Source organism: Carassius auratus, chromosome 19 (genome assembly GCF_003368295.1).
Source record: "Carassius auratus strain Wakin chromosome 19, ASM336829v1, whole genome shotgun sequence".
Classification (NCBI taxonomy): Eukaryota; Metazoa; Chordata; class Actinopteri; order Cypriniformes; family Cyprinidae; genus Carassius; species Carassius auratus.
In genome coordinates, this window is record NC_039261.1 from 3,325,736 (window position 1) to 3,338,336 (window position 12,601).

The 12,601-nt window shown below is 35.2% G+C and overlaps 1 protein-coding gene across 2 annotated transcripts in view; it reads left to right on the top strand.

Moving 5' to 3' along the window:
• Positions 1-5,499: 5,499 nt before the first annotated feature.
• The window catches only part of LOC113119145 (phosphatase and actin regulator 4A-like), a 45,021-nt gene continuing 37,919 nt past the window's right edge, over positions 5,500-12,601 (top strand). Inside the window, exon 1 of one of the 2 annotated variants that reach the window (XM_026288382.1) lies at positions 5,500-5,878. The gene's annotated coding sequence lies outside the window, so the exon portion shown is untranslated. Of the gene's footprint in view, positions 5,879-10,635; positions 10,716-12,601 lie in introns of those variants that run through there. The other variant, XM_026288383.1, reaches the window with a different exon arrangement.

The following is a 12,601-nucleotide window of genomic DNA, read 5'->3' on the forward strand; positions in this document are numbered from 1 at the left end:
TTTTTACATACGTTTTTTTCTGAGCACACTGAAAGCGCAGCACGAAAACAAAAAAGCCCTTCAAACTGTGCCTGATTACTGATCTTAGTTATGTTTTGTGTTAATACTGTCAAAACACAACAGGTTTATGTATAGCCTCAGTTTGGTTATGTCTACGATGAAAGTAAACACCTGAAAGAAACAGATATATGTCTGTACATTAGATACATGCAGGTCTTAAAGGGACAGTACGCTGTGTGAATTAAAGGATAGTTTACCCTAAAATTAAATTTCTGTCATTGTTTGTTCACTCACATGTTGTCCCAAACCTACAGTTTATTAATATCTTTCTTGTGCTGCACACAAATAACCAAACAGTTGCTGGTCCACATTAACTTTGATAGTAGGGGCAAATACTCTGGAAGTCACTGTGAACCAGTTTGGTTTTCCACCTTCTTCAAAATACAGTTTATGTTTAGCAGAAGAAGGAAACTCATTCAGGTTTAAAACCACTTTTAAATGGTACATAAAGGTATAAAAAACAATACATTAACCTATTTACATTTTTGGGAGCAATATTCCTTTAATGTTAATAAAACACCAAACACTTGTATATTATGTGTATTTGTAATTGTTAATAACAAAGATAAAATAGAGATAAAGATCAAATAAAGATTTTTATCTTCTCCCACTTTGGCTTAAATATCCGTCATATGTTTTTTTAATAGTTTGATACCTTAAAATAACAAGCTTTGTCTTTATAATAAGGAAATCAGTTTGGCTGTAATTCCCAAACAGCTTGCAAAATAGAAAACCCAACCTTGAGGACTCACAGTAAATAAAACGAACAATTTTTTTTTTTTTTTTTTTTTTGTACGATCCTGTTAATGAATATGATTAGTAGTTAACACTAACTTATTAAATGTACAATCCTGTCTGTTGTATTATTATTATTATAATTTTTCTGAGTGGGAATAGTGTTGAGAGAAAGGTTGATTGCATTGGAAACTTTCCCTATTTTCCTTCCATGCACAGACAATGACGTCAGATGAGTCACAAGGTAGTTTTAGACACAGATTATGACTAGTTCTGGATTAAACAGCACTGTTAACTGTAAATCCTTCAGTCTTGGACAATGCTTCATGTAAGTGTAGGAGTCTAGACGGATAGATCCACGTTCACATCTCAGACTGTAAACTGAACGTGTGCAAACTCACCTTTTATCAGCAAAGAAGTCAATATCTGAGCTGCACAAAACCACAACTACACAAACAATACACCGTAATATCAAAAAGGAGCATATGGATTGTGATTTGAAATGGACTGTGGTTGTTGAAATGTTTTTTTTTTTTTTGTTTTTTTTTTGTTTTTTTTTGCAAGTTCATGATGAATCACTTCTCATAAAGTCTTTGAGGAATGCAGTGTTTACTTTAAACGCTGTGACCTGATAAGCCTGGGATGTCATATATCCCATCATGAGCTGCTCTTTACAATGATTTCTGTGGTCTAAAAAAATAGGAATGATGTGATGAAGTATTGTTGGATCGTAAAATATAGTATAGCCTAGTATTTCTCAACCTTTTCAGCACTTTAACTTAGAGTGATACTGTTACTTCAATATAAATTCTTTCTCTGGACATCTAAAGGGACCTGAGTGAGGACCACTGGGGTTGACTAATTATAAGGTGACAATTTAGGGTGACAAAAGCAGCTAGACCTTTTAATGAGAAGTTTATTCAATGTGTAATGTTTATATATATATATATATATATATATATATATATATATATATATATACATTTTTTTTTCTTCTTTTTTTATTATTAGGTTAATCCAGTAATTTCTGCAATATGTTATTATTTTCCACCCATAGTATTCATTGTTGTTACTTCAGATTATTGTAGTTCGCTTGTTGTTAGAAAGTGGTTCACTGTAATAACATTAAAATAATAAAATACATATAGGCCTTAATAAAATGCTGAAAATGCCCTCACCCTCAGACCATCCAAGATACAGTATAAATACGTTTGTTTCTTCATCAGATTTGGAGAAATGCATTACATGTTGAACATCCATTCAACAATGGATCCTTTGCAGTGAATGGGTGCCGTCAGAATGAGAGGCCAAACAGCTGATAAAAATGAAAAATTAACATCTTGTGAATTCAAAAGCTGCCTGTTTGAAAAAAAAAAAAAAAACAATCCATCATTAAAACATTTTTAACTTCAAACCGTTATTTCTGGATAAAATACAAGTCCATGATAAACAATAATGCTTCCTCCGGTGAAAAAGTCAATCCCCTGTTGTCTCTGACATCAAAATCCATGACACATTTGTTCATAGCTGTTAAACTTAATCTGTGCAGATTTCTCTCCTGATTCAGACATGTATCTATTATAGACTTTTTTACGGGAAGAAACAGCTAAAACATTGTAATAATGGCTTATTGCTTTATAAGGACTGGTGTAGATTACTTCAGGATAATTGTGATGTTTTATCAGACTCTCGTTCTGACGGCACCCATTCACTGCAGACGATCCACTGGTGAGCAAGTGATGTAATGCTTTCTCCAAATCTGTTGGGTTTCGTTTTTAAGGGAACTATTCCTATAATATATCTTATTATGTATATAATATTATTTATATTGTATAGGAGGTATTCAAGTCTTGTTTGGTAAATAATCCGGGAGCAGCAAGCTGTTAACATTTTGAGTAGGTCATTTAATGAGCACTTTCTATGGAAACAAAGTGTACTGTGATTCCACCCTCATCAAACTTGCATACCTCTCTATTATTTAGAAATAGGGAAGTGCCATTTAAACCTACCTGTTTAGGTGGAGGTGCTTTGGGTAGTACTACAAATGAGCAAAAACACTTATAAATGAATCACAGAATGCAGGTCATCCAGTGTCAATGGAGCTCACAGTCTGCACCTATACAGAAAACTTCAGATACATGCCGATTAAGGTTATATAACTTAAACTGCATAAGTACATTAAAGCATGTTTTGACATGAGTGGGACAAGGCAGTTTATTATGACCTAACACAGGTTGAAGATAAGATTGTGTGTTAATTAAAAGATTAAAAAGAGATTGAGCACATACTGTATATCAAAAGGAGTGTTTTACTATTGTACTGTACGTAGGTCAGCTTAGTAAGATTTCATGAGAGAAGGTCAGCAGGAAGCCTCTCTTTTTCTGACTGCTCATAACAATGATTTTCACATTCACTAAAGGTTTTAGAGAGTCAAATCCTGGTGGGACAGGCTTCTGAAAACAGCATGCATTGTGTATATTTCTGGTGCTGTATTTATAGATGTTTCATGCACTTCATTGACTTCATTTGTCTTCTGAGACTTAAAATACCCCTTTTATTTACCATGAAGCATGCTTTGCTTTGTCTTTTATCTCAGAATGCTTCTAAACATGGAGACTTACAGTTTTCACAGATAAGGACGGGGGTGTGAGACTAACGGTTTTTAGTTTGAATAAAATCAGAAATGAAAGTGATCCCACCCCGAGTCAACAGAAGACTTCATACCCTCTCTGTGTTTTCCTGTGACAATGAACTGCTAATAACTCTGTGACATAATATGCAATGTGCTGTATCTTGCAATGTTTTAATGTAACCCTTTTAAGTACTGTAACATGCTACTCTAGCCTCACTTACAGTACATCGACAGGTCACTAATAAGTGCTATTTCTTCAGGCAAGTCTGTGCACACTCAATTCTTAACACTCCTTTAATGTGAGGAACTATTAAAATAGCCACTGGACAAACATCATGTTTAAATCGGTATGAGGAACAGGATACGTTTTTCAGATATTTCAGGAGCTGATTGCCTTTGACACAGTTGTTATTAAAACACTTCCTTCATGTCTGAAAGGTTGTGCATGCACAAACTCCACGTGCACACAAGTGAAAAGACTTTCCCTGGAGGATGGCTGTTATCTAACTGACACCGGTGCTTGATCTGTGAGACACAAATAACCTCAGTCTTCATGCTCTCAAAGAGACCATCACGTCCCCGTCCTCATCCTATCCCATTCTTCAAGCTGTAATCATACGATCATAATGTAAGGACATTCACGTCCAACACAGTGAGATAAACTCTCCTGGAGATTCTCCAGCTGGCATTACACAGCAGTTTGAAAAAGCAGTAAAAATATCCTTCAGCATCTTGACATTTCACGTCATCTGTATCCAATTTCAGCAAGATTTGCAGATTTAAATGAGCTTCATATAGGTCTCCACCACTGACCCTGGCAGGAGCAAAATCTCTTCTGCTGGTAGTATTCATTAAAAATATGACTTGATGAGATTATGATTGCAAACTATAACTGCTATGGCCATTTCTCAACTAAGAAGATTCCTTTTTATGTTTATAGAGTTTATAGATATCCCCAAGAGATACTACTAATTAAGCAATAAGCTTCTCAAATAATAATTATTATCATCATTATAATAAGAAGAATGATTATTATTATGATCATTATTTGTCTTGCAGTATTAAACGTGTCCACTAGATGGAGTGCGTGTCTAGTAACTCAAGTCCCACACCAGAACACTGATGTCCTTCTGCACTGATGTCCTGTAAGCGCAGAAGTGTGATTTATAATTATAATACTTAATACAAGAAAATACAGGTATTCAAGAATTTTTTTTTTTTTTTTGTATACTGGTAAAGAAAAAATGTAAAAGAAGAATAGTGCTTAAAAAAAAAAAAACTCATTTATTTCTGTAATGATGACAAGAATGTTTAAGTACATTAATAATAATTATTATATATATATATATATATATATATATATATATATATATATATATATATATATACGTATCCATTTTGTTAATCTGCAATTAAAAAATGATGAGAAATTATAAATAAAACCATAACATTAAAATAAAATAATACCAACATTAATAAACATTAACATATGACTCTGGCAGAGTTTACTCTACTTGGATAGGACATGTTATTATATAAATATATTATATAAAATGCATTTCTGCATATATATATATATATATATATATATATATATATATATATATATATATATATATATATATATATATATATATATATATATATATATATATATATATATATTGTTTAGGGGTGCTCGTCAGTAAAGCCGGTTCTCTAATCAGCGGTCGTGATCGGTGCAGCCCTATTATTATTATTTTTACTAAAGAAAGAAATATATATATATATATATATATATATATATATATATATATATATATATATATATACAGGAATTTTCAATTTTATTTATCTGCAATTAAAAATAAATAAAACAATAACATTGAAATAAAATAATATTAACATGAATAAACATTAACATTTTACAGTAGTATATGTTACAACTTACCTAGAAAATGTTATTATGTAAATATATTATATAAAATAAATACATTTGCAAATCAAACGTTTTTGAAGAGGGATTTACGGCTGCGACCTGGCAACCGTGTGATCTTGGAAGCCAGTTCGAGCTTTTCATCGTCACGTGACCTGTCAGGCTTCGGCTACGGTAAAGCGTCACCGCACAGGTTCGCGGCGGAGGAGTTACAGGTGAGACACCTGGCAACCCGTGATCTCTCGACCGCTGATCACTCAGAGACGGCAGAAACCTGACCGCTGCGGTCGATAAACACGAGTTCTCATCGGGTAAACTGAAATAACTCACCCACAACTGCGCCATGAGAGGACTCTGGTACAGGACATATTAATGCAAGGACATTTCGGATGTTACTTTATTTAATCTCGTCTCGTTCTGAGAGTTTGTGGAGCTGACAGAGTTTGACTGACAGCCGCGAGGTTAACCTGCGTTTAAAACTCTTCACGGACTCACAACAAGTTTTATGGAGGGATTCTACTAATACATCCACAAAGGTAATGTTTTCAGTTTACGTAATGTCGTGATTATCAATAAACAGGTGTTTTGATGTTTTGAGTTGGTGTTAATGATTAGCCGCTAAATGCTAATAGCTCAACAACCTGTTGTTGTTAGGTTTCAAAACATCACCAGCAAACAAGGAAATCCCAACAATAAACATTTTAAAAGAGAACGTAAACCACTGGATATACAGAGTAACACTTTTAAAAACATACACCCAAATAAATAAAATATGTATGAATGAAGTTGTCACGTCACGTTAATTTGATTAATGGTAAAGTGACTTGAATCAGGTAATGATGTCATCATAAGCTCTGATTTATAGTCTGTGTGTAGAATGAGTTTCAGTTTGGATTTAGTTTCTCCACTGAGAGTTGATAGGCGAAAAATGAATGCATTCTCCACATGGTTTCTGTTATTTTGGGCAAGTTTGAGCAGGTCCAGGTTCAGGCGGTGCTCAGGTATAACTTACACCCACCAATAGAGCAACCCCAGGGTGTGTTTTCTGCCGGAGACACATTGAACCCAGTTAAAGCAGGACTGGGCATACCCTGATTGTTCTGGGAAGGTTGCATTGCATTCATGCAAACACTGTGCAGCTGAATGCATTGTGACTTTGTTGCTGTTTGGTCCATCTGAATGCACAGTGAGTTAATCATACATCAACATGTGTCCTGTTGCTGTGATTTTGTTCAATCAGTGGCCTAGTTCAAGCTTGAGTGTGTCCCATTTAACCTCTATTCATCCTGCCAGTTCATCTAATAATGAGTGTCAGACAATGAAGGATTGTTTCGTTTCAGCTCACAGCTCTTGATGCTCTTTAGGATGATGAAGGGCTCTCTATCTTTATGATGGCATTTTAGTAGAGATGCAATTTCCGATTCCGATCTTTTTGTTAGTGTGATCTGCCAATACTGATTTATGCAGATTCTGATTTTTTTTCCCCCTAAGATATAATTGCCTGCATATACAAACAAAAACCTACTTTTCTTCAACGCAAGGTTTCATAAAAAAAAAAAAAGTAATAAAATAAGAACAGATTAAAAAAAAAATGCAAACAAAAGCACAAATAAATGCAATCGAATAAAGAGAGCTATGAAACAAAGTTTTTCAGTTTAAGTAAGTTTTTTTATTCAGGTAAGAAATACTACAGAAATGACTACAGCATCTTATCAGTAAAGCTGTTTCTGTAATCAGCGGTAAATCTCCATCACCGGAGCGCTTTGACGTGGAGCCACATTCACTACAGAGTCGTTGTTCAATGACAAGCTGCACAAAATGAATTGAAAACGCTCACTCCGCTGCGCTCGCTGTTTGTCAGTGGAAATGCACCTTGAGAAATGTTTTTTTGAACAGGAAATTAGGGGTGCATGATAAATATCAGCCGATAAATAATGTGCATATTGTCAGTCTTTAAAAAAAATTATTATAAAAAAAAAAATCCACAATAAAACCTAATTTGGTCACTTTCTGTGATTCTCCACGGCATATTTGAAGATGTCTGTAGACAGAATTTAATTTATTAATGAGTAAGAACTGCGGTCTTCTACAGTACTTCAAATATGCCGTGGAGAATCACAGAAAGTGACCGAATTCAAGAACATTGTTGTGGCATCTCTCAAGCAACGAATAAACACCGCTAACTTGGAAAATGCAGTGAAAACTCCTCTTCTCGCATCTGCCCTAGACCCTCAGCACAAACTCACAAACCCTTGGCAGGTTTCTTGATGAAAACATGAGAGAAGTAAGAAATTTTCTTTTGAACATTATCAGAACATTTTCCTTGATGCGAGTGACGCGCCGTCACCAACGATGAAGAGGATGCAACGCCCACTCGTCGGAAAAGGCTGAGCCAGTTTTTCAGCGATGATTACAGAGAGTCCAGCCGAGACGAGTGGGGACAGTTCTTGCTGGAGCCATGTATTCCTCCAGATGAGGATCCCATTCAGTGGTGAAACCAAAACACGAAGCGCTTCACAAAACTTATTCGTTTTACTACACACCGTTATTTGTGAGTCCTGCCAACGTCTGTGCCGTCAGAGCGCGTTTTTTATTGCTAACAGACGAAGGAGCCGACTTTCCCCAGATCATGTTTACATGCTTGTTTCTTAACAAGAACATGTAAAACAATAGAAAAAAGCAAAAAAAGATGTGCTGACAGTTTAAAAGTTTCAAAGTTAAATGTAGGCTACGTTCTGTAAAATAGCATAATTGCTGCAAGCTGCTTTAAGTTTTTTCTTTGTTCGCTTTTTTTTGCTTTTGCTCTGTACTTTTGTTTGTTTGCACACATTGGGTCTCATTCATGAAACATTCGTAAATATACCAGTAAATATGTGAGTGATTTGCACGTAAAGAGACCTTCCCGAAAACTCTTCTCCTGATTCACAAAAACTTCGTAAACGTCAGATGTGATAGTGAAATGTGTGTGTGTGTTAATGAATTCCAATCAGTCATAAATGGGACGCGCGTGCACGCTCATTCTCAATTACCATAAATCCCGCCCATTAAATCCGACTGACAACTATATATGAGCATCATATTATGACACCAAACGAAGGATTTCAACGTGTCTTCTCAAAAGCGACTGAAAAAGAAAAATTTCTTAGCTGCAGAAATTGAAGTTTTATTATCAGAAGTTCATTCAAAACGCCACACTTTATTTTCAAGCGTACATAGTGGCGTATCAGGTCCTAAAAAGGAAGCTTGGCAGCATATTACAGATCCTATTACTGGCTCTCATAATAAAAGTAAAACCGTATGTAATTACTATATATAATTTTTTTTTTCAAAATGCTGTGTAAATATGTACCCGATTAAGGTTGTTTTAAAATGCAGCTGTATTAATGAGCAAAACGTTCAGAAGTTAAACGCACTATTTACACGTGACTGGGAGCAGGTGTAGATTTCTTTCGTACCAACTAACATTTGGAAAATACGAACATTTTAATGAATCTGAAAATTTATGCCAGAACCACTTTACACACGATTTACACACAAATTCGTTCTGCTCGTGTTTCATGAATGAGACCCATTGTTAAAGGTTTTCAGCTACAAAACAAGATGTAGCGTAATGTTCAAGTTTATCGTGTATAAGCTTGTTCATAAATGACAGAAACCATAAATGTTACTGAAAAATAACATCTGTCTCATTAAGCTTAATTTAAATAAACAAATATTTGAATATTCGTATTTTTGTGAGCTCAAATATTCGAATGTGATATTTGTGGAAAACGCCCATCCCAAGAATTTACCAATGATTAGAGAACTGACGAGATGTGCATTAATTATTAACAGTTTTGAACTGCTGCTTGCATTGAACATTTTTATTGTTCAGCACTATTCCGGCACTATTTTAGTTTTCAGTATCGATTTGAAAAATTATTAGTTAATCAGTGCAGTCCAAGTTAGTTAATGGTAGTGGTCAACCGATAAATCGCCATGGCCGATATTTGCCATTTTTCAAATGTCTGCATCGACCGATAAGTTTCTCTGCTTGGCCATTATGTTCGAGGCGGGACTTTTATTTTGACAGCTAGTATTTAGAGCGGCAGCGCCTGATCTCACAGTGCAACACACATGTCTTGTTCATCGTTAACAGTTCTGTCTAATACGGATAGATCAGAAAGGAATTAATGTATACAAACAGTATTATAATGATTGCTTTTATATTATTAATAATAGAAAGGCAAACATTACAGTACTTTCTCGTTTTCCGTCGGCATTAAGCAAATACGCATTTATTTCATTTAAACAAATTTTTGAATGACTAATGAACATTTAATTTGACAAACCTTTCAAACAGTCGAATCCAGCTGTGAGATCTTGTGAAGTGTGTATCCAGCATGATCACATATTCTCTGTGTGACGCTCGGTCCGTGTGAATTGAATGCTTTAAACTTTAAACACAAGGTTTTCAAATCAAGCTGTGCTTTATGCATTTGCCCACTGTCATAATCATGTCATTTACACTTTGTGCTGTATGTAAAATGAGGGTTACCCTGGCTTTATTTGAAAAAAATATGATTCCCAATGCACACAAACTTCCCAGAATACTGAGAGCCCTGTTGATTACAGTGGTTACATCCTTTTTAAAATCAAAATTTTCTTAAATATTTAATTTATTTGTGAAAAATACTGTCATCTAAAGTATAAGTATGTTTCTTTTTACACATTTTTTTTAATCCATTGTCAAATAATTTCCCATTTCTTAAATATTAATAATATTAATTTAACTATAATTATAATAATTAATTTAGATAACTGCAGCAGCTGTCAATAAACAGACATCGGTCGAAAACACTAGTAAATGGTATCAGAAAAATACATCACAATACAACACATTGTTTTCCATCACTTCTGAGTTCCTGTCACCAGTGTGAAATGTGAATGCAAGCAGGAAAATGGATCTGGGGGGAAATGTAGATTAGTTAGGTTAGTTCCCATAACCAACTTCCCATAACACTGTGAAGTGTATGCATCTTGCCCCAGGACATATGGACTCTGCTTATGATGCATTTATGTAGCTTTTTTGTCACCCACTTTCCTCATTGCATGGAAAACTGCACACATTACTCATTGTGTGAAGAAAATAATCAACGACTCTATTGCTGCATTGACAGTTTCAGTGTTTCAGATCTGTGCCGTGTGTGTGTGCGCCTGCTGCTGGTTTGTGCTAAACATCTAGTTTGTACTTTAAACTCTCAAAGCTATGTAAATACTGCAGTGACACCAGGTCACTTTACACAACCAGTCAGTCCAGTTCTGTCTCATTTCTGACAGACGTTCAGCGCACGGCAGTTTCTCGACGCTGAGGACGTTTCACTCATTCACGTGGTTAGTTATCGTTATTAATTTGTTTAACCTATGCCTGCAGTGCAAGTTATACTGTTCACCTCACACACACTCACACACACTGCACCGGGTGTCTGGTGTTTGCTCTTATATTAACACTTGTATGGTGTCAGTAAAATGGTGCCTACGGTGTTCATTGCTCATGTTTCCTTCTCCAGGGAGCTGCAGGAGTGTCAGTGCATGTAATGCTGGTGTTGACCGCTTTATTGCTTCACTTACTGTTAATATAGGAATATGTCATTGTGTTATAATGGGTCTTGAATGAATGTAAGGGGAGTTTCTGATAAGTTGTAATTTTAAAATACACATTGGCTGTATTTGAATATAGATCAAAGCATTTTAAAGCAAGGCAGCTTTTATTTGAATATGGGCAGGGCTGCCAGAGAATTGTCAAACACAGACCTGTAACTTTCCTCCGAGGCCATTTGTCTTAACATGTCTCTGTGACTGTGTGTTATTCAAGAGATCTTCAGCGGCGCTGCATTTTTTCATTACTGTGTACAGTGTTCATGAGCCGCCAAACCAGTTTGACGAAACGGGTTAGACCATGTGTGTGTGCCTTACATTTGTTAGCACCTTGATTCTGTTCCAGCTGCACTGTTTTGTACACTTTTAATTTATTTGTGTGTGTTTACACTCATGTCAAAACCACAGAAAGAATGATTCTTGCATCCGTCAAGTTTTGTGTAATGTGTAGTCTAAACGTCCTTAAAATCAGGATTTACTTGATGCATGTGTAAAATGAAGTCTTGTGAAAGTTAACAAAATTAAGTGAGTTCTTGCTTGAAGTACGAAACCAATATCTATCACTGGGAATTAAAAACTTGTTTAAACGTATTCTTTTGCCCATGCACTCACATAATATTCTTGTTTGAATCCTAATAAACTCAAATAAACCTGCTCCTCAAGTAAATATATTTTATTTCAGGATCTTTAGACATTTACACTGGAAAACTTCTTAATACAACTCATTGTCTGCTTCCTAGACCTTTACACTAGAATGTGTTGTGTTGTTTTCTTTTAATTTAATCCTTATTTTCTTTACTTGCTCTGACATTTTTAAATTTGCCTAAAACTTGCAGTAGCCCTTTGTTTAGTCCGTATTAGGGATGTCAATGATTAATTGATGATCGATTTATTGTCGATAAGAGATGCTATCGATTGAAGCTGTCGATGTTCGATTAACTGATTTAATGTTAGGCTGCATGCGGCTCATGTAATGAACATGTGCGAGAGGCTGTGAGTGACGGTGATCTTATTTACATACAGGTGCTGGTCATATAATTAGAATATCATCAAAAAGTTGATTTATTTCACTAATTCCATTCAAAAAGTGAAACTTGTATATTATCTTCATTCATTACACACAGACTGATATATTTCAAATGTTTATTTCTTTTAATTTTGATGATTATAACTGATAACTGAGGAAAATCCCAAATTCAGTATCTCAGAAAATTAGAATATTGTGAAAAGGTTCAATATTGAAGACACCTGGTGCCACAGTCTAATCAGCTAATTCACTCAAAACACCTGCAAAGGCCTTTAAATAATGGTCTCTCAGTCTAGTTATGTAGGCTACACAATCATGGGGAAGATTGTTGACTTGACAGTGGTCCAAAGTTATGTTCTCTGATGAAAGTAAATTTTGCATTTCCTTTGGAAATCAGGGTCCCAGAGTCTTGAGGAAGAGAAGAGAGGCACACAATCCACGTTGCTTGAGGTCCAGTGTAAAGTTTCCACAGTCAGTGATGGTTTGGGGTGCCATGTCATCTGCTGGTGTTGGTCCACTGTGTTTTCTGAGGTCAAAGGTCAACACAGTTATATACCAGGAAGTTTTAGAGCACTTCCTGCTGCTGACCAACTTT